At 39.0% G+C, this 23,674-nt stretch overlaps 1 long non-coding RNA gene across 1 annotated transcript in view; it reads left to right on the top strand.

The window, feature by feature from the left end:
- The first annotated feature begins 15,406 nt into the window (after nt 1-15,406).
- The window catches only part of LOC119807294, a 31,900-nt gene continuing 23,632 nt past the window's right edge, over nt 15,407-23,674 (top strand). The window contains exon 1 of the long non-coding RNA XR_005284302.1: nt 15,407-15,494. This is a non-coding gene — a long non-coding RNA (uncharacterized LOC119807294). The remainder of the gene's footprint in view (nt 15,495-23,674) is intronic.

Here is a 23,674-nt window from a genome sequence, read left to right on the forward strand (position 1 = left end):
ATGATTATTATCCAGTGCAGGACCTTAGGGAAGTTAACAAATGGGCTGAAGATAATCATCCAACTGTTCCCAATCTTATACCCTTCTGAGCTTCTTTTCCCCAAGTTTACTCACTTCTAGACCTTAAAGATGCATTTTCAGCCAACCCTGGAGGCCAAGATCCAGCCCATCTTTGCCTTTGAATGGCACGACACAGACTGGGGCTTCAGCGGGCAGTTTAAGCCCTGGACCTGCCTCCCACAAGGATTTAAGAACTCCCCAGCTTCTTTGATGAATCCCTCCATGGAGACTTGAGGAATTACCAGACTTCATACCTTGAGGTAAACCTCCTTAAATATGTGGATGACCTCTTGACTGCTTTCAAGGACCAGGACTCTCACTGAAAGGCAACTAGAGACTTATTAGGGGCTTTAAATTAGCTTGGTTATAAGGTGTGAGCTCAAAAGGCCCAGATCTGCCTTTCAGAAGTCACATACATGGAACACATTGTAAAAGAATGTAAGAAATGGCTATGACCTGCACGGAAATAGACTATCCTGGGTGTTCTAGCCCATAAGACCTAGAGACAGATGTGAGAATTTCTAGACTTAGCCAAATTTTGCCTACTCTGAATACCAGGACTCACTGAAATGGCCAAACCCTATATGAAGTCACTTGGGTGGGGGATAGAGGAGTCATTCCTCTGGACTGAGACTCAGAAAGGGGCCTTCAAACACATAAAGGAAGCCTTGCTCAAGACTTCTGCTTTAGCTCTGCCAGACATAAGCCAGCCCTTCCAACTATTCATAAATGAGGGAGTGGGGGTAGCCAAGAGGGTCCTGACTCAGTACTTTGGATCCTAGAAGCAGTCTGTGGTCTACTTATCTAAGCAAATGGATCCTGTGGCTTCTGGATGGCCCAGTTGCCTCTTTACCATTGCAGTTACAGACCTCTTAGTCAAGAATACTGACAAATTGACTCTGGGGCAACCTCTAACCATAGCTACTCCCCCACTCAATGGAGGCATTTCAAAAATCATCCTGATTGGTGGGTGACCAATGCCCAGTTGACACACTAGCAGGCCTTATTCCTTAACACCCCCCCCCCACATGTTAGGTTCCTCCCAATCACTTCTCTCAACCCAGCGACTTTGCTGCCTAACCCAGATTCAGACATCATCCATGACTGCACAGAGATACTGCAGCAAGTAACAAGGACTCTGACCGGACTTGACTGACATCTCCTGGCCAGACCTAGCTCTTACATACTTCATGGACGGCAGCAGCTTCATTTGGGAAGAAACCAGGTATGAAGGGCTGGCAATAGAAACAGTATCAGAGACTGTCTGGGTTACAGCCTTGCCCTCTGGTACCTCAGCACAAAAGGTTGAACTGATTGCCCTAACTAAGGTCCTACAATTAGGAAAAGGACAGGACTATCAATATTTATATGGATAGCTGCTATGCTTTTGCAATGGCATATGCTCATGGGGCCAACCAAAGGGAAAGAGGCTTGCTAACTACTGAAGGAAAGACTATTGAAAATAAATAAGAGTTTCTAGACTTATTGTCTTCCCTCTGGCTCCCCCAAAAACTGGCCATCATCTATTGCCCAGGTTATCACAACTCAGCCCTTAGATACTCAGATAGTCCAAAATGTCACCTCACCAGGAACCAATGTGTTGATAATAACTAAGGAAATAAGAACAAGCCTGACTGAACCACCAGCACCTATGGACCCCTTCTTTGAAATGGTCCTAGCCATGCAACCCCTCCTAATTCTACCAATACCAATCTCACTGTTAACTATTGGTTATGTCTAGACCCTAGATCACCTTTTCATATAGGATTAGGTCTTCTAATTACATACCCATCTGTAAGACTCAGCACTGTGTCCCTAACCAGCTGAACAGTTTATCCCTGGAAGACCCTTTTACCTGAGGTGATATTCGAGGGGATGTGACTTGCTTCTGCACATACAATTATCCCTTACACAAAACTGTCTATTCATCAATATACAAAAATATATGTGCTTTCACAAGATCTCCTGTTACTCTTAACTTAATCAACCCCCATTTATTGGTATGTCCCCCCAAGAGTTCTTGGTATGCCTTGTATCCCTGTATATCAACTAGTCTTTTCACCGTGGGAAACCTACCTGAACTCTATGTCTTAGTACAAACTGTCCCTCAAATATATGATTATGATGTCCTGGCTGACAGGGGACATTTGGACTCCTCTCTAGGGGATATGATGTAAGAAAGGGACCCCAATCCTCATTCTCATAATGATGGGAATAAATAGGTATTGCAGGTTCTGCTGCCCTGGGTGCAGCAACACTGATCACTAGCCAAGCCAGCTATAAGAGTCTCTCTGAGGCTATGGAGAAAGACCTATTCCACCTCCATGTAGAAACCTCAAATCTTGAACAACAGGCAGACTCTTCGGAAATGGTTCTACACAACAGAAGGGACTGGACTTACTACTCCTAAAACAAGGAGGACTATGTGCTGCCTTGGGTGAGTCCTGTTGTCTCCATGGTAACCATGTTGTGCTCAGGTCGTGAAGACTCCAAGAAGACCACCATAGACACAGACTCACCAAAATGCAAAAGCAAGGTTTAATCATGTAGTACAAACTGTGGAGGGACCTTGTCTCGCACACCCATACAGCGAGGGCCAGAGGAGGTACCCCACTGTTTTTAGGCAGGGTTTATAAAGGCAAAAAAAAGACAAATCCATAGTTGTGGACCTAAGGGGTTCAGGTGACTCTCCGATTGGCTCCTGTCCAGGGGATTTTCCGCTCTGCTGATATCAACCTTGAGCAGCTGGTGTTGATATCCACCTTGGGGTCTAGTATGAAATGGAGTTGGTTTTGTCTCTTCATTCCCCCTTTTCTTGTTTATCGACCCAATCATGAGTCTTTCATAGTTAGTTCATAGGTATCTTCTGTCCTGAGGGGTCTATAGTTCTGAGAACGCTGCACCATAAGTTGGATGGTTCCCAATCTTCCATTCATAAATTGGACTAGCCTATTGAGTAGACATGGTTCAAAAGCCAGCAGTATTAGCAAAATTACCAGGGGTCCCGTCAGAGTGGAGATGAGAGCAGTCAACCAGGGGGAACTATTAAACCAGGATTCAAACCATCCTTGGTTGGTTTCCTTTTCTCCCTTTCTCTATGTAAGTCCCTCCCGCACCTTGGCTGTTGTATTCCTTACAAGTCCTAAACGGTCTATTTAGAAACAGCATTCTCCCAAGGCTGCACACAATCCTTCCTGTTGTATTGTTTAGGAGCCTTTTTGGTGTCGGGGCAGTGTATTATTGCCAACTTTGTGGGACTCCACAATGCTTGTAGGCGATTCAAAATCTTCTGCTTGTTTTTAATAGTTTTTTCTTCTGTTGTTAGCAACCCCCTCTCCTGGTAGATAACCCGTGGATGTGGGTTGTGGCAAAGGTTTACCTACTGTCTGTGTAGATGTTTAGCCTTTTGCCTTTCCCTGCCTATCATTTGGCCATAGTTCCAAAATAAAAATTTAAAAGGCCCATCTTCCCAGAAATTAAAAAATCAGACAAAAACTCGCTGAAAAACTTGGAGGTAGAGATGTTTTGTAAACTAGGACCTGGAAATTTATAGTGTGTACTTCTAATGAAAGTCCACCTATCAGACACTACAGAATGTACCTAAATCAGGTGACAGATGAATGTGCAGGTTTAAAACAGTGGTTCTCACCCTTTCTAGTGCTGTGAACTTTTAAGGCAGCTCCTAATGTCATGGTGACTCCAACCATAAAATTATTTTCATCACTACCTCATATCTGTAATTTTGCTACTGTCATGAATTGTAATATAAACATCTGATATGCAACCCTTGTGAAAGGTCATTCCACCTCAAAGGAGTTGTGAACCACTGGTTGAGAACCAACACTTTAGGCAGTTTTACCAGAGAAATGAATTGAAATAATTTGAAATTTGACAAATAAATGGAGTAAAATAAAGTAGAAAGAAGAAATTAATAGTAAAGACAAATTTTGAAATGAACCATCAGAAAGAAAACGCCAAATAACCACAGTCATTGGCCTAAAAAACAACAGCTAGGCAAACTGTCTAATTAAGAAAACAATTACAAGCCGGGCGGTGGTGGCGCACGCCTTTAATCCCAGCACTCGGGAAGCAGAGGCAGGCGGATCTCTGTGAGTTCGAGGCCAGCCTGGTCTACAAGAGCTAGTTCCAGGACAGGCTCTAAAAAAGCTGCAGAGAAACCCTGTCTCGAAAAACCAAAAAAAAGAAAACAATTACAGTCGGGTAGTGGCACACATCTTTAATCCCAGCACTCAGGAGGCAAGGCAGGCAGATCTCTGTGAGTTCAAGGCCAACCTGAAAGGTCTACAGAGTGAGTTCCAGGACAGAGAAACCCTATCTTGAAAAACCAAAATGAATTATAAGAGACATTTGCCATGTGAATTACTTAAATATTTCAGTGAAATCAGTAATTACCTAGGGTGATAAACTTTTCTAAAAATGATCCTAATAGAGACAGAAAAGTCTGAACATATTAATTTTGATGGCAGAACAGAGAAAATTGTCAAAATTGGTTTTCAGTGTCTTCACATCCAAGTAGCATCATAGGAACATTGGACCCAGAGACTGGAATTTGCTGGAACACGAGAAGCTGCTAACCCCTTTTTAATTAAGAGAAATGTAAAGTATATTTATCAGCTATTAGATTTGCAAAAATTCCAGAATTTGGCAATATATTTTGCTGACCAGGCTGTGAGGGAAGGAAGATCACTGGTGAAAGCATGGATAGAGCAACCATTGTGTGGGGGGCTGCGGTAACAGTACTGGGGTATATGAGAACCCAGTGGTTATCATACCACCATGCAAGGGAGCTCGCAACCACTTGTAACTTGACCTCTGGGGAATCTGACATCCTTTCCTGAACTCCCCAGGCATGTACACTCTCACATGTGCACAGTTTCTATTCCCCTGCCATCCCACATATACACTAATTAAAAAAATAAAATCTTAAAAGCAGTTTATGTAGCGGGAAGTTTCTGTCTTGCCTGGTTCTGTAGTTGTTCAGTCCCAAAGAAACACACAGAGGCTTACATTAATCATAAAGTGTTTGGCTTATTAGCTCAGGTTTATTATTAACTAGCTCTTACAACTTAAATTAACCCATAATTCTTATCTATGTTTAGCCACATGGTTTGTTACCTTATCTCAGTGCAGCATTTTGATCTTGCTTCCTCAGTGTCTGGACGGTGACTGCAGACTGAGTCTTCCCTCTTCCCAGAATTCTCCTAATCTGGTCACCCCACCTATACTTCCTGCCTGGCTATTGGCCAATCAGTGTTTTATTAAACCAATATGAGTGACAAATCTTTACAGTGTACAGAAACATTATCCCACAGTAGTTTAACATTTATTTTCTTTCAAATCTACAAACATCACTTTTGGATAAATAAAAGTTCTTAAGAAAATAAGAGAGAATATATGCCTTAGGGTAAACATTATAGCATTGCCTTTAAAAGCACAACATTGGAAATGATGCAAATGTTTATGAAGAGAGGCTAATTCAATATAGCCTACCCATATTAAAGTATGATATAACCATGAAAGAGACAAAGACTATTTCTAATTACTGACAAAAGCTGCTATTTTGAGTGTTTTATTTTAAAAAGTATATATAGTATGCTTTCTCTTATATAAAAATGGAGAGGGATACTGGGAAGAAAGTTCAGTAGGTAATAGTACCTTCTTGCACACATAAGGACTTGATTTCAAATTCTGAGCACCCATCTAAAAAGCAAGGTATGATTATTCCTGCCTGTAACCCAATCATTATGGGTATAAAGAGGAGGATTCTAGCCTCAACAGCAGGCCAGCCTAACTGAACCAATGAGCTCACAGTCCAGTGAGAAACTTTGCCAATAGAGAATAAAAGACCACACACACACACACACACACAGTGGAGATGAAAAGTATATATACATTTACATATATTTACACAAATATGTTGGATGAATAAAGTCATAAGATAATGGAAATGGTTACCTGCAGGAGTATGGGTGTACGCAAAGGACAAGGTGAACCAAGTCTTTTCTGAATATTCTTTTGACCTATAGTTTATATTTGGAATCATGCAAATATTTTAAACCTTCAAATAATTAAATAAAGGAAAAGCAATGGCAAGTCTTAAATTTGGAGATAGTGAACTTGTTTCTGTACCAAGTCTGTAGCAACTGAACTGAAAACAAGTTTACTTCAAGTAACTTTAGGACTTGGTCCTGGGCACTGTGGCACTAGGGAAACCTTTGGGGTTATTCAAAGGGCTTAGTCTTTCTGGGCACTGTGGCACAGGGAAACCTGCAGAGTTATTCAGAGGGCTTGTTCCGGGCACGACACTGGTGCTGATGTTTTAAAAGTAGAGAAAAAAGTGGTAAATTCGTGCTGTTAGTGGCACACACCTTTAATCCCAGCACTTGGGAAGCAGAGGCAGGCAGATCTCTGTGAGTTTGAGGTCAGCCTGGTCTACAGAGTGAGCTCCAAGATAGCTAGGGTGATATAGAGAAGCCCTGCCTTAAAAGACAAAACAACAAAAAGTTGCTGTATTTAAGAGATGAAACATAAAATTAAAGAGATTAGGTTACAGTTTGTAATATCATGTTGGAGCCATCCATACAATCTCACTCTTTCTACATTGTTTCCTAGTTGTGTCCACTGAGAGTCAGTCCATGAGCAGGGAATCTGAGGAGCCAGATTTGGGCTTATAAATTTTATTCCATAGAAAAGGGGGCAAGGCAACTTGGGTAGGGAGGGGCAAAAGGTAAGCCTGGAAGACATTGTTTTGTAACATGTAAAGATGAATGGGGTCCTGGTGAAGAACGCGGGAGCAAGCCTGATAGGGCTGTGGCTGGGCATTGGTGGGACAACTGAGGATCAACCTGATAAGTGCTGGTGATTGTCTCACATTGACCACCCACTGAGAACATGTTTCAAAGCAAACCTTGCTTGTTACCATTGGAGTAACTGCTACTGTGGCATCTTTCTGGGGATCCCAGTAACTAAAACAACATCAAGCTCACAGGTGTTTTTCATGGTCTCCATTAAGAGAAAACTCGGGATGCTAAAACAGAGAGAAATGGAACTTGAGTCTTTCAATAGACTACATAGATCCAGAGTGGGACCTGGGGCAGGAAAGTTATTTATAGGGGTGGGATCCCATGATCAACACTGCATACTGGTCCTCCCTCCAGTGAGATCGCCAGTCAGCAATCAGTGCAAACCCATCCAGTATTACCCAGGAAGCATCTTGCTCGAAATGTTTATCCAGAATCTCATGTTTCCAGGCTTAATTTCCATTGACAGAAAATACAGATGGTATCAGAAAAAAATGAAACCATGAGGAAACAGACAAATCTAAATGTGTCTGTTATCAGAAACAATTGGTTTGTCTTCTTCAGCATGAGACAAAAAGGGAGTTTGGGTGCATTCATCAAATGTAACTCATGGGGCGCCTGATCAGATGCTGCCTTGGATGAGCCACTCATAACCCACAGTTAGAAAGGAATGATTATGAATCTGCATATCGACTAGGTGGTCAGCAACACTAAGAAATTAGGGAAAATTTCATTAGCAGCAAATGAATAGCACACAAAGCTCTCTGGGTTATCAGAAGCAGGCTCTTGTTTTTCAGAGATGAAAAATAAAACCAATGGGTTTTGTAGTATTTGTTATTCACTTGAAAATAGTTGAGAATATGAAAACCAAAAGAAGTGAACGCAGCAAAATACTAACAGTTTCAGAACCAAAATGACAGACATGTGATGCACAAACACCATTTCTCTGCCTCTTCTATATGTATGAAATTTCAAAGATGGATACTTAAAAAGTAGGTTTTGTTGATAAAGATTGACGGTTAGATGTCTGGCATATTCAGAATGTTCTCAGTTTCCTCGATCAGGGGAGAGGGAACCAGTAAGTCTTATTTAGTGACCATTCCTTGGGGACTCTGTGTCTCTATCAACAATCTGGAAAGTGGTAACCAGGGCAACTGGCCTGGACACAAGATACAGTATCACTGCCTGTCCAAGGACTTCTCCTTCTGCTGCCTTTGCTCTGGGGCTTTGAGTTCTCATGGGGGTCAGATTGTCCTAGGCAGTGATGCAGGGGAGCATCTATTCAAAGGGTCTTTAATGGCTGTGGTCTCCTCTGTACCCTGCTGAAGAGTGTCAGTTACCTTTGTACTTGAATGTTGTCCAGCATCAAATACCCATGTCTCTGGAGTGCCAGAAACCCAGGGCCAAGAAGAAAACATTCATGATTTCTCTTCTAGCGCTTAACTGATATTTTTCAGAAAACTTGGTATTTGTATCAATATACAAAAATCTATACCAATGTAAATTGCTTATAAATAATAGCTCACAAGTATTCACTCTATTACTCACTATTATTATTAGTGTGAGTAAGCTCACACTAATCTATTATCCCTTCAAATTTCCCCCTTTTTTTCTTTTTTTAAAAGAGATCCCTGAGTCTACAAAATTTCCTCCCCAACCTCCAACCCTATACCAATATAATCAACCCCTAAATGATGTTCCTAATCCTGAGGACAAACTTTTGGGAGAGGGGAAGTTGTCTTCTAGAATTACTTCCAGCTGTCAAGGGGACAGTGCACTTTCTATGGGATCCTGTGAAAGTAAAATGATGTTTAAGTTTCAAGACTACTGTCTGGTATAATTGCAAATAGTCTCTGAGTATTCGGCAGGGTTTTTCTGAGGTTCCTATTTGGAGTTCTGTCCAGAAATTTGTAAAAAAGTGCACCATTTCAGCTAACCAAGTTGGAACCAACTTGAGCAGCTGGTACCCAAAACAGGTCTTATAGAAGCACTATCAGCATCATGACATCATATCAACCAGGTGGAGTTGTTATTGTAGGCCCCCATCTTCTTCCTGGAAACCTCAAAGGTTACTGCAGGAAAATTCATTGTTCATTGTGGAAAACTTAAACGTTATTTATATAGACATATATAGACATATATATTCAATGAAAGGTATGATAGAGACAAAAATAGGTATGAACAAAAGTAAAATTTTTTCTAAATTCTTTCTTCATTCTGTCTCATACCAGATAGCTCTTGACATGAGACAGAAGCTCTGAATTTTTCTTTTAATAGCATACTTGGATTTAGAGGACAGAGCCGTTGTCCAACTCCAAAGCCAGCTCTACACACACACACACACACACACACACACACACACACACACACACACACACACACACACACGTATATTTAAATGTATGGTATCAGTTACCTGACCTCATAAATTGTATTTCTTTTTCTCGATGATCCTTAGTGGATAGCTATCTGTCAGCATTCAAACATCCAGGATCTCTTGAATTTTTGAAGATATGTATTTTTCTGTAAAGATAAGAGCAAAACCCTGCCCCAACCCTTATGAGGTTTCCTTACCACCTGTATGGTTGTCACTATTGTGGGTGAGCTGTCATTTCTATTTTTCAAGAAGTTTCTCCTTTTCAGACTGATTTTTTAAATTAATTTCTATGGTATCCACAGTTTTTCTTCTCCTGTGGAAACAAGAGCAAAACACTTTCTCCAATGTAACACGTCTCCTGGCTTCCATTGTGAGGTCAGCACATCCTTGAAATACACTGGCTGATTTATTTCATAAGACTTTTCTATTATGCAATGTCTCTCTGCTGCTGTTTTCTCTTTCTCATTAAGAAAATTCAAGGTTAATAAAGCATTATGTAGTCTATTTCTGGGGGTATTTTCCACCCCTTTCTGATTGTTTAACATATCTTTTATAGTTCGATTTGATCTCTATATAACTGCCTGACCTTTAGGATTGTGTGGTATACCTGTAATATGTTTAATATTATAATAAGCAAAAACCTGTTTCATTTTCTTAGAGATCTATGCTAGACCATTATCTGTCTTTATTTGTGCAGGTATACCCATAATGGCCATAACTTCTAAAAAAAAAATGTGTGATTACTGAGTCAGCCTTTTCTGAGCTTAAAGTAGTTTCCCACTGAAAACCTGAATAAGTGTCAATGGTGTGGGGTACATATTTTAATTTTCCAAATTCTGCAAGGTGGAAAAAATCCATATGCCAGATTTTATTCCTTTGAGTACACTTTGGGTTAGTCCCTGCAGGTAGCGGTGTTTGGTTATAGAAAGAGCAAGTAGGACATCTCTTTATAATCTCCTTAGCTTGTTGCCATGTAATATAAAACTCTTTCTCTAAACCTTTGCTATTGACATGATGCTTTTTATGAAATCTGAGGCCTGAAACACGCTTGCGATTAATAATTGATCAATTTCTGGATTACCTTGTGCTAGAGAACCTGGAAGACCCATATGGGATCAGATGTGTGTTATGTATACAGGACAAAGCCTATTCCTGATTATGTATTGCACTTGGATAAATAATGAAGTCAATTCTGTATCATCTGGTATAAATTCAGCGGTTTCAATCTGCAAGACAACTCTTTCTGCATATTGTGAATCAGTAACTGTATTAAGAGGTTCTTTAAAATCCCATAGCACCATGAGAATAGCGTATAATTCTGCCTTCTGGACAGAATTATAAGGGCTGTGTTCCACCTTACTTAATTCTTCTGATTTGTAACCTGCTTTTCCTAATTTATTTGCATCAGTATAAAATGTATGGGCTCTAGTATGGAGCATCACATACAATGGGGAAGAATCTAAAAAGTTCTCTTTATAAGGTTAAGCCTATTATTTTGGGGGATAATTGAAATTAATTTCTCCCAAAAAATTAGCACAAGCTTTTTGCCATGGTTCATTGTCTTCCCATAACTTTTTTATTTCATCAGTAGTAAAAGGCACTATAATCTCTGCTTGGTTTATCCCTGCTAATTGACAAAGTCTCAATTTACCTTTTACAATTAATTCAGAGACTTTTTCCACATAAGTTTTTATTTTTTTACTTGGTTTATGTATGGTAAAATAATATCATCCCTCTGCCTTAAAATTCCTATAGGAGAAATTCTGGAAGGCAATATGACTAGAATACAATTAAGATTTGGATTCACCCTATCTACATGTGCCTTCTGTAATTTCTCTTCAACAATTGTCAATTCCTATTCCGTTTCAGCTGTTAATTTTCTGGGACTATTCAAATCTTTATCATCATCTAAGGTTTTGTTTAAATAAATTATTAGATCAAGTGTTATCCCAACAGCCAGTTGTAGACTGGAAATGTCTCATAACAATCTTTGAAAATCATTAAGAGTCCTCATCCAGTCTCTCCTAATTTGTGCCTTTTGTGTTCTAATTTTCTGTGAACCTATTTTATAACCTAGGTAATTGACAGAATCTCCTCTCTGTATTATTTCAGGAGCAGTTTATAAACCCCATTTTTGGCAAAACTTTTTTTACTTCTTCAAACATTCTTTCTAAAGTATCTATGTTTGAATCAGACAGAAAAATTTCATTCATGTAATGGTAAATTATAGACTTAGGAAATTGCTTACATATTATGTCCAATGTTGACTTACAAAGTATTGTCAAAGAGTGGGGATATTGAGCATTTCTTGTGGGAGGATGGTCCATTGATATTTCCTAGTAGGCTGAGAACTATTATGAGTAGTCATTGTGAAGGCAATTTTTTGTCTATCCCTTTCTTGTAAAAGTATAGTGAAGAAATAATCTTTCAAATCAATAACTATAAAAGACCATCTTTTGGTAATAGAGAAGGCAGATGAATTCCAGGTTGTAGAGGGCCCATAGGTTGAATTACCTTATTGACAGCTCTTTGCACTGTCACCATTCTTCATTTACCAGATTTCTTTTTAAGAACAAATACAGGAGAATTCCAAGGGCTGGTTGATTCTTCAATATGGTGAGCATCTATTTACTCTTGTACCAGCTGTTCTAAAACCTGCAGCTTTTCTCCAGTTAGAGGCCATTGCTTAACCCATATTGGTTTCTTAGTTAACCATTTTAAAGGTTGGGCTATTGGTACCTTTAAAGGTTTGCTAGTTGCTTTATGTTCTTGTACAGCCTGAATGGCTGGTGACCTTTGTGTATAGCACCTTATAATATCCTTCCCAGAATTATGAGTTCCTGGGACTGCAGGAATGTTAATCTGGGTATTCCATTGCTGTAGCAGTTCACAACCCCATAAATTTACTGCAACATTAGCCACATATGGCCTCAGCTTCCCTCTCTGACCTTCTAGTCCTATGCAGTCAACCCAGCTTGTGCTTTGTTTAACTTGAGATATGGTTTCAATTTCTAGTAATTGAACATCTGCCTTTGAAGAGGCCATTTTGGATGTCAAGATTCTGAAGTAATGATACTAACAACTACACCTGTGTCTATCAAACCCACAATTAGTGTCATTTATTAGCACTCTTAGCTTTGGTCTTTGATCATTTATAGAAGTCTTCCAGAATATGTTTCCTATTTCCTATTGGAATTTTTTATTTATTCTCCATGTTTATGCCATTATCTAGAATAGTATGGTTTTTTACAGAAGGCCCTGGATTTTGTAATTTTCCTGGTGAGGCATGTCCTCCACAGTGACTGGGAATGACTGGGCCAGTTTTTACTTGGGGGCCTGTGAGAGGCCTCTCAGAGAGTTTCCCAATGGTATCAGGTTGCCTTGTCTGTCTTTTGTTGATCTGTATTCATTGGTCCAATGTTGGCCTTTGCCACCCTTTCTACATATACCTGAAGACTGAGTACTTCTATTTTTGCCATTTCCAGAGGAGATATTATTCCCAGGAATTTATTGTCTAAAATCCCTTCTCAGATGTCCTATTCTACCACAATTAAAACATTTGGCATTTTGATGTCTCCTCATTCCTTTGGAAATTGCTTCTCCTACCCAAGATTCAGTATTATAGTCAAATGTCTCAATGTTTATTATATGCAGGATCCATTCATCCATAGGTGCTGATCTAACTTTTAAAGGCCCTAGTATCTTTTTGCATTCTAAGTTGGCATTTTCAAAAGCCAGAGATTCAGTAAGTACTCATCTAGCGTCTGGGTCTGTTACTCCTGTTTGTACAACCTTAGTTAATCTTTGTTAAAAAATCACTCAAGGGTTTTCTCTGGCCCCGTTTAACCCTGGTACATGATTCAGTTTGATTTCCTGATTCTTGAATCCTGTCCCAAACATTTAAGGCTGCTTTGTGGCATAAGGACAAGATTTGTTTATTGTAAAGAGCTTGAACCTGTGGGTCAGCATAAGTGTTCTCACCAAGAATTTGATCTTGGAAAGTCTCAAGTCCTTTTGATTTTCCCTGTTATTCTAAAATTTTAGCTGCTTCTCTTAAATAACATTTAAACATCATTTGGGACCCATCATCCAGGACTGCTGAAAATAACTGAAGCCAGTCTTGTGGTGTCACCTTAATTCCAGAAGCCCATGTCTTTATCATCTCCCTAACAAATGTGGAATGCAAGCCATAAGTTACGACAGCTTGCTTAATTTCTTTTAGATCATCCATTTCTTTAGATATCCATCTACCTTCTTTGGATCCTTTTGGGCCTTTAGAACTTGATGCTTTGTCAGAGTAGATTACAGGTTAGGAAGCTAAAACCCTGGGTAAGTCATCTCTGACATTTACTGGTGATGTTGAATCCTGTCCTTGTGCCTTCTTTCCATGTTCATCAGTTCCAATAATTTCCTCAATCATTTCAAATCCTTTTACTGTTGTCTTTTGTAAAGCCTGAATCTTCTGGCCTGTATATAGTTCTAGTGATTTCATTGAGGCACATAGTCTCTGGTTCTCATTCTGCACATGTGATTCCAAGGTCTGAAGTTTCTCCTTTAAAGATAACACCTTATCCTTGGACATTATTTGGACAGCATGTAAATTGCCATTCTGGAGAGATACTCTATCTCTTAACCTATCATAACTTTTTAACAAATTTTGATTGTCAAATTAAACAGTATGAATTCTTTCAGATAATCTCAGTACCCGTAGACATGGGTTCAATTTTGTCTGTCAAATTAATGTTACCCTTTTCAATAGTATTAATTTTTTTCAGGTAACTTGATTTTCGACGGTATTAATCCTGTTAACTAGCTGTTCATCATTAGTCTGTAAAGACTGTATTATTTCTAAAAGTGCCACATTATTTCTTAAGGTATAATATGAAGAAAAAAAACTGAGTTCCAATATCCATAAATGGATGTATTACATAACCATATAAACCTTGCAGAATACAATCCATAGTATTAAAAAAAAGTTACTAAAAGTTTCAATATTAATGTAGTCTGCCATATTGATTTATTAATTACCTGTTATGAGATCCGGTAAATTGTTTTAGGTGTAATAATCTTTACTGTCCAGCAGGTGTGTTGTGGTTGCAGAGTTGCCACTAGCAGTAATGCAATTGGTGGCAACACGTATGGTTCTGAGCCGCTTTAGTTTCCTGCCTTGGTAATGGTTAAATACTGAGAAATATGCTTTCCTTGAAAATTAAAAGCAATTAAATCAATTCCATACATGGAGCAAGAAGCCCAGAACTCATGGGCAGGGAGCATAAACTGGAAGCTGCACAAGAGATGCCATGCAGCAAGGAATGCGGCAGTGGGAGCTGGAAAGGGGGTCGTGCATGCTCTTGGGCAATTTCCAAGTCACTGCATGCAGTTAGTACATCTGTGGTGGGGGTTCTACAAAAAACCGCTTAGGTAAAAAAGTAAGGCAAGCCGGAAGGGTTGGGAGACTTTTTGGGCTGTGGACCTGTTAGGCCCTGAGGCCATCTACGGGGTAGGTGTGGAGTCTGAATCTACATGAGGCACCAGATGAGGAAAGACGCTTAAAAGAAATCCTACACTAGCTCAGAATTGAGAATAATTGAGGACAATTTATTTAGGGGTAGATTCATTCACAAGTCACCAACCTCTGCTGGAGCGGAGAACAGCAACTGAATCCCGCAGCCAGAAATAGGCCAGACATGTACTTTTTACATGGGCATAAATAGTACAAGAGGCCACGCGCCAAGTGAGAGGGTAACCCATAGGCTACTGGGAGTATGAATTTCTACAGCAGGATTTTGTCTGGTGTGAGCTTGTACAAGTCTTGTGCATGCATTCACAGGTGCTGTGAGCTAATGTGTACAAATATTGTTTCCCTACACATATTCACTCCCCCTGGCTCTTAACTTTTTTTCTGCTTCCTCTTTCATGATGATCCCTGGACCTCTGGGAGGAGGCCGTGCGATAGAGATGTCCCGTTGAGCGGAGCACTCTGTAGTCTTTTATTATCGGCATATTGACCAGTTGTGGGTCTTGGTGTTTATCACCACTTACTGTAAAAAGAAGTTTCTTTGATGTAGATTGAGAAACACATTCATCTATGCCAAGATTGGGCTACATTTGCAAACTCAGGGAAGCTGTAGGGAAATGAAAGAGAGTGGGCAGATGCCAGTGAGCAATGTTGAGGTCAAAGAACTTTTGGAAGAGAAATGGAGCCAGGCGGGCATGTTCTGATGGCTTCTTCAGAGGTTTGTCAAAGTGTGGTTAGTTTCGTAGGGTGTGAAACTTCATTTTCTCGTAAGTGTCTGGCCTCAATGCGTCTAAGGGAATTTTTTTATGATTTTTTTATTGCTTTTATTGATCTATACATTTTTGTCTTCTCCCCTTCTTTCTTTCCCTTCCCCCTTCTACCCTCTTTTGTAACCTCCATGATCCCAACTTACTCAAGAGATCTTGTCGTTTACTCCTTCCTATCTAATTCCATGGATGTCTCTCTTAAGGTCCTCTTTGTTGTCTAGGCTCTCTGGGGTTGTAGACTGTAGGCTGGTTTTTCTTTGCTTTATGACTAAAAGTGGGAGTACATATTATATTTGTCTTTCTGGGACTGGGTTACCTCACTCAACATAGTTTTTTCTAGATCCATTCATTTGCCTGCAAATTTCAAGATGTCATATTTTTTTTTACCATTCTTTAAATTATTTTTTTTTTACCATTGTTTAAATGTACCATGTTTTCTTTATCCATTCTTTGGTTGAGGGGCATCTAGGTTGTTTCAAGGTTCTAGCTATTATGAATAATGCTGCTATGAACATAGCTGAGCACATGTCCTTGTGGTATGATTGTGCATCCTCTGGGTACATACCAATATATGCTGGGTCATGAGGTAAATTGTTTCCTAATTTTATGAGAAATCACTATACCGATTTCTAAAGTAGTTGTACCAGCTTGCATTCCCACCAGCAATGGGGGAGTGTTCCCTTTTCCCCACATCCTCTCCAGCATAAGCTGTGATCAGTGTTTTCCATCCTGGCCATTCTTACAGGTGTAAGATGGAATTCAGAGTTGTTTTGATTTGCATTTCTCTGATGGCTCAGGTTGTTGAGCATTTCCTTAAATATTTTTCAGTCATTTGAGATTTGTCTCTTGAAAGTTCTCTGTTTAAGTCTGTACCTCACTTTTTTTTTATTAGATTATTTGTTCTTTTGATGTCTAGTTTCTTGAGATCTTTGTATATTTTGCATATCAGTCCTCTGTCCGATGTGGGGTTGGTGAAGATCTTTTCCCATTCTGTAAGTTGCCGTTTTGTCTTGTTGACTGTGTTCTTTGCCTTACAGAAGCTTCTCAGTTTCAGGGGGTCCCATTTATTAATTGTTTCTTTCAGTGTCTTTGCTACTAGGGTTATATTTAGGAAGTGGTCTCCTGTGCCAATGTGTTCAAGTGTACTCCCCACTTTCTCTTCAATAAGATTCAGTATGGTTTGTTTTTTTGTTGAGATCTTTGATCCATTTGGACTTGAGTTTTGTGTGTGGGGATAGATATGGATCTATGTTCATTCTTCTACATGTTGATATCCAGTTAAGCCAACACCATTTGTTGAATATGCTTTCTTTATTCCATTTTATATATTTAGCTTCTTTGTCAAAAATCAGGTGTTCGTAGGTGTGTGGATATCTGGGTCTTTGATTCTATTTCATTGGTTCTCCTGTTTTTATGCCAATACCAGGCTGTTTTCAGTACAGTAACTCTGTAGTAGAGTTTGAAGTGAGGGAATGTGAAGCCTTTAGAAGTTTCTTTATTGTATAGGATTGTTTTGTCTGTCCTGGTGTTTTGATTTTCCATATGTAGTTGAGTATTCTTTTTTTGAGGTCTGTGAAGAATTTTGCTAGGATTTTGATGGGCATTGCATTTAATCTGTAGATTGCTTTTGGTAAGATTGCCATTTTTTACTATGTTAATTCTACCTGCCCAAGAGCATGGGAAATCTCTCCATTTTCTGGCATCTTCTTCAATTTTTTTCTTCAAATATTTCAAGTTCTTGTAATACAGGTTTCACTTGTTTGTTTAGAGTTACTCAAGATATTTTATGTTATTTGTGGCTATTGTGAAGGACTATGTGATGCACGATTAATAAAAACTCAGAGAGAGAAAATGGGGTTTAACCTAAAGGTCAGAAAAGCAAAACAGCCAGTCACTGACTCTTACCTCTACCTCAGTCTGAAATTGTGACCATGCCTCCAAGAAACTCAGAATGAGACTGAACCTAAGAGCTGTCTCCTCATGTCTTATATTCCTCACTAGTTCTGGGATTAAGGGCATGTAACCATTACTGCCTTTCTGTGGCAAGCTAGTGTGGCTACTTTGATTAAAGGCATGTGGTTTTGCTGCCTGGTCTGTAAGGCTGGCCAGTGTGGTTGTTTTATTTTTCTGATCCCCAGGCAAGCTTTATTTATTAAAATATAAGTGAAATGCCATTACATTTCCCTTTCTGTCTAAAATAAAAAAGGTTATAACTTATATAAGAAAAACCACATACAATAACTCCCTAGAATATATACAAGCAATAAATAGATCAACAATGTCTAGTCCATTTTCATTTGGCAAATTCAGAGAAAATACTCCATAGCTATCCTATCTCGGTGAGTCCAAGTCTTGTACCTAATTTACTTTCTATCATAACTTGCTTTCTGTATCAAGTAAACAAGGAAAACTATAACTATCTTGTTTTCAACTCCTTCAGAGACCCAAGAAGAAAATAATATTAACTGAGTAAACAGGAAGTGCAAACAAGTAACCCCTGAAAAATGTGAGTAATGACAGAAATAGATGGCTACCTGGATACAGAGTTCCTCTGCAACATTGGGGCATCCATCTTTGGTCTGTAGGTCTACCATATCGGATAGATCTTTCTGTGAAGCAGGATATTCTGAAGGTCTGTCCTTCCTCGTCTTGACAGTGTTTGGCAGCCACTTTCTTTTGTGTCCTGCTTATTCAATTAGGACAGCATACTGTCAGCAGTCGAGGCAAAGGCATTTTCCTGCCCAGTGGTTTACTTTTGCCACAAAGAAAGTAAACTCCGTGTGGAGTTTTTTCAATGCCCATTATATCTTCTCTGAATTAGATTGGTGCTGTTAAGAGCAGAAATATCTTGTTGCCATAAAAAACCTAGGTTATTAAAACATCTAAATGTCATATTCTGTAGATCTCTGAAGTGTTTGAAGGTGACCTATCTATCTAAAATATATCTTTATTTGACTTTGAAAACATACCTAATGTGACTACAAGTTCAAATATACCAGGTAATTAACTACTAACTTATATCTCCTTATTATCCTAAACAATTGTTAATAATAATTTTCAAGGACTAGAAATTTGCATTACATTGCTAAATTAGCTGTATAGGTATAATGCTTTGAGCAGGACTAGAAATATTTGTACAGTATGTTTTGACAAAATTAATCTCAAATTTGTATCAGTATACAAAATTTGTATACAACATACAAAAGCCCAATCAAATGTAAAACATTTAAAACTGTTCAGTACTTTTAAAAAGTAGATTCAATAATCTATCACCTTTTTGTCTTATCATATTTATATCCCTTTTTATCTTTTCAAACTAAGAACCTTGAATCTAATTTTATTTCTTTAGTTTTTTTCTTTACCACTGTCCATAACAACTTATACCCAACACACTAAAAAAAGACAAACATCCACAATCCATTTTTTGGGGGGAATGTGGGCATAGTTTTCTAGGCTAATTCCTGATAATTGGGGATACTGGTAATCTTATGGGACCCAAAGAAAATTTAGGATTATGGTCCAGTCCTGACTGGAGTATTCTGTGAGGCTTGATCATCTTAGTCAGTAGCCTTGAAGCTGTTCTGGATGCAGAACTCAGAAGAAACTGCAACATAGGTGCTCTGAAACATTTGATCATCCAGGCCATTTATTCCCATTGGAGTTTTTCAGGGGGGGTCTTCCTTGATCAAACCTTATTTTTTTAACCAAGAAAGAATCCACAGCCTCTCATTACCTGTAGTAACAAAAGCAAAACATCTTCTCCAAAGTAACATATCTTTTAACTTAAATTTTAAAGTCAAAGCATTTTCAAAATATATAGGTTAGATTAATCCAGCAGCATGTATAATCAAATATCTTTTAGCAGCTGTTGCTCCTTCCTCGGCAGTCAAACAATTCAAAGACAACACACTAATATACAGTATCCAGATTCTTTGTGCATTTTCCATCTTTACATAAAAGCTAAGATGGGGTGGATTGGAGCTTGGAGTACTAGTTTTTCTCCTGATCCTGGGTGGATAGGCTTGGGTTTCAATTACTAGAGCTGGAATTCCAATCACAGCTCTGGCCTGGGCTGGTGGCTAAAAAACCCCAGGCAAATGTCTTTTTCATAAATTTGTGTCCCAAAAGTTGGGAGTCAAGTGAAACACAATTAATAAAAACTCAGAGAGATAGAAATTGGGACTCAACCTGAAGGTCAGAAAAACAAAATAGCCAGCCACTGGCTTTTACCACTACCTCAGTCTGAAATTGCAATCCTGTCTCCAGGAATTTCAGAATGAGACTAAACCTGAGAGCTGTCTCCTTCCATTTTATAATCCTCTCTAGTTCTGGGATTAAGGGTGTGCACTACTACTGCCTGTTTTCTATGGTAAGCTAGTGTGGCTGCTGTGATTAAAGGCATGTGCCATATCATTGCTGCCTGGTATATAAGGCTGGCCAGTGTGGTTGTTTTATTTTTCTGATCCTCTGGCAAACTTTATTTATTAAAATATAAATAAAGTGCTGCTACATTTTTAGGATCTTGTTTTGAAAAGATAAAAAAAGGGAACTTCTGTGTAATAATGCTTTTGTACACTTTAAAAATTTGTCACTTGTATTAGTTTAATAAAATGCTGATTGGTCAGTAGCCAGGCAAGAAGTATAGGTATGGCAGCCAGACTATGAGAATTCTGGGAATAGGAAAGACCCAGTATGCAGTTGTTACTCAGACTCAAAAGAAGCAAGATGAAAATGAGAAAAGGTGGTCACTGAGCTGCTTGGCCTGCAAGGAGACCTGACAGTCTGCCAGAGGATCCATCATTCATTGGGGTGAGTGAGTGCCTGAACCTCGGCAGCTGCCGGGAGAGGGACCAGTGACATTCCCCAACTCCCCCCCTCCCCCTGCACACTTCCTGCAGGGGTTATTCTCCCCGGATACTGCCTCTCTCTTCCTGTCCCTTCCCAGCTTGCACCCAGAACCCCCTACCCCGCCTCATCCTCCCCTCTTTGGGGCCACAAAATCCCACAGCTCAGCCTGTTTGGGCACCGGGAACCTGGAATTGAGTGCACCCAGGCCGGTGGGAGGTCCCCTGTTTCAATAGTCTGCCTGTAGCAAGGTAGGCCCTTTGTCAGTGAGCCGCTTGGCCAGCAAGGAGACCTGACTGTCTACCAGAAGATCCATCATTCATTGGGGTGAGTGAATTGAATTCATTGGGGTGAATTGAACTTCTAAAAGAAGACCCAAAGGGGATTATTCAGAGGAAGAAATGGGCAGGCGCCAATGCAAGAATTCCTCCAACAATTTGAAAAACAACATGAAAGCACCAGAACCCAGCGAACTTATAACAGGAGGACTTGAACACACTAATCAAGAAGAAGTAGAAAAAATTAACTTTATGAAAGTAATAGAGTCCCTTAAACAGGAGGTGAAAAACTCCCTTAAGGAAATGGACGAGAAGAATAACAAAAAGTTTGAAGAATTGAGTAAATCCGTAAATGATATCCTAGGAAACCAAGAAAAAACAATCAAACAGATAATGGAAACAGTGCAAGACTTGAAAACTGAAATGGAGGCAAGGAAGAAAACACAACCCGAGGGCCAGCTGGATATGGAAAATCTATGTAAACAAACAGAGACTACAGAAACAAGCATAAACAACAGAATAAAAGAGATAGAAGAAAGAATCTCAGATTCTGAAGATACCATAGAGAAAATAAACACACTGATCAAAGAAAACAGCAAATCCAACAAATTCTCATCACAAAACATTCAGGAAATCTGGGACACAATAAAAAGACCAAACCTAAGAATAATAGAGGTAGAAGAAGGAGAAGAATTACAGCTCAATGGTCCAGAAAATATATTTAATAAAATTATAGAAGAAAACTTCCCAAACCTAAAGAAAGATATTCTTATTAAGGTTCAAGAAGCTTACAGAACACCAAATAGATTGGATCAAAAAAAATCCCCTCGTCATATTATAATCAAAACACAAAACATACAGAATAAAGAAAGAATATTAAGAGCTGCAAAGGAAAAAGGTCAAGTAACATATAAAGGTAAACCTATCAGACTAACACCTGACTTCTCTATGGAAACCATGAAAGCCAGAAGGTCCTGGATAGATGTTTTGCAGAAACTAAGAGACCATGGATGCAAGCCCATATTACTATACCCAGCCAAGCTTTCATTCACTATCAGTGGAGAAAACAAAATATTCCAGGATAAAAACAAATTTAAACAATACATAGCCACAAAGCCAGGTTTACAGAAAGTAATAGAAGGAAATTCACAAACAAAGGAGTCCAGCATTGCCCAAAATAACTCAGACATCTAGTGACCCTTCACCAGCACATCTCAAAGAAAGGAAACACACAATCTCTACTACCAAATAAAAAATGACAACCGGAGTTAACATCCACTGGTCATTAATATCACTTAATATCAATGGACTCAATGCACCTATAAAAAGGCACAGGCTAAGAGATTGGATACGAAAACAGGATCCAACATTCTGCTGTTTACAAGAAACACACCTCAACCACAAAGACAGATATCTACTCAGAGTAAAGGATTGGGAAAAGGTTTATCAAGCAAATGGACCTAAGAAACAAGTGGGTGTGGCCATACTAATTTCTAACAAAGTTGACTTCAAACTAAAATCAATCAGAAGAGATGGAAAGGGACACTTTATACTCATTACAGGAAAAATCTATCAGAATGAAGTCTCAATCCTGAATATCTATGCCCCTAATACAAAAGCAACCACTTATGTAAAAGAAACACTTACTAGAACTCAAGGCAGCCATCAAACCAAACACACTGATAGAGGGAGACTTCAACACTCCTCTTTCACCAATGGCAGGTCAATCCGACAGAAACCTAACATAGAATTAAGAGACTTAATAGAGGTAATGAACCAAATGGACTTAACAGACATCTATAGAACATTCCACCTAAACAGGAAAGAATATACCTTCTTCTCTGCGGCTCATGGAACCTTTTCGAAAATTGACCACATACTCGGTAACAAAGCAAACTTCCACAGTTACAAAAACATATTAGTAACCACCTGCATCTTATCGGATCACCATGGATTAAAATTAGAATCCAACAACAATGCTACCCCCAGAAGGCCCACAAACTCATGGAAACTGAACAGTCAACTACTGACCCACACCTGGGTCAAGGAAGAAATAAAGAAAGAAATTAAAGTCTTTCTTGAATTTAGTGAAAATAAAGACACAACATACTCAAACCTATGGGACACTATGAAAGCAGTGCTAAGAGGAAAATTCATAGCACTAAGAGCCCACTTAAAAAAATGGAGAAAGCACTCATTGGAGACTTAACAGCACCTGAAAGCTTTAGAAAAGAAAGAAGCAGACTCACCTAGGAGGAGTAGAAGACTGGAAATTATCAAACGGAGGGCAAAAATCAACAATATAGAAACACAGAAAACAATCCAAAGAATCAATGAAACAAAAAGCTGGTTCTTGGAAAAAATCAACAAGATTGACAAACCCCTAGCCAAACTAATCAAACGGCAGAGAGAGAACACACAAATTAATAAGATCAGAAATGAAAAAGGGGACATAACCACAGACACAGAGGAAATTCAGAGAATCATTAGATCTTACTACAAAAGCCTGTATGCCACAAAATTGGAAAATGTAAAAGAAATGGACACTTTTTTAGATAAGTACCATATATCAAAGTTAAACCAGGACCAGGTAAATGCTCTAAATAGTCCTGTTAGTGGCGAAGAATTAGAAACTGTTATCAGAAACCTCCCTACCAAAAAAAGCCCAGGACCAGATGGGTTCAATGCAGAATTCTACCAGAACTTCCAAGAAGACCTAATACCTATACTCCTTAAGGTATTTCATAATATAGAAACAGAAGAGTCACTGCCAAATTCCTTTTATGAAGCTACATTACCCTGATACCTAAACCACACAAAGACTCAACCAAGAAAGAGAATTACAGGCCAGTCTCACTCATGAACATCTATGCAAAAATTCTCAATAAAATACTGGCAAACAGAATCCAAGAACACATTAGAAAAATTATCCACTATGATCAAGTAGGCTTCATCCCAGAGATGCAGGGCTGGTTCAACATACAAAAATCTATCAATGTAATACATCA

This window comes from Arvicola amphibius, chromosome 2 (genome assembly GCF_903992535.2).
Source record: "Arvicola amphibius chromosome 2, mArvAmp1.2, whole genome shotgun sequence".
Taxonomy (NCBI): domain Eukaryota; kingdom Metazoa; phylum Chordata; class Mammalia; order Rodentia; family Cricetidae; genus Arvicola; species Arvicola amphibius.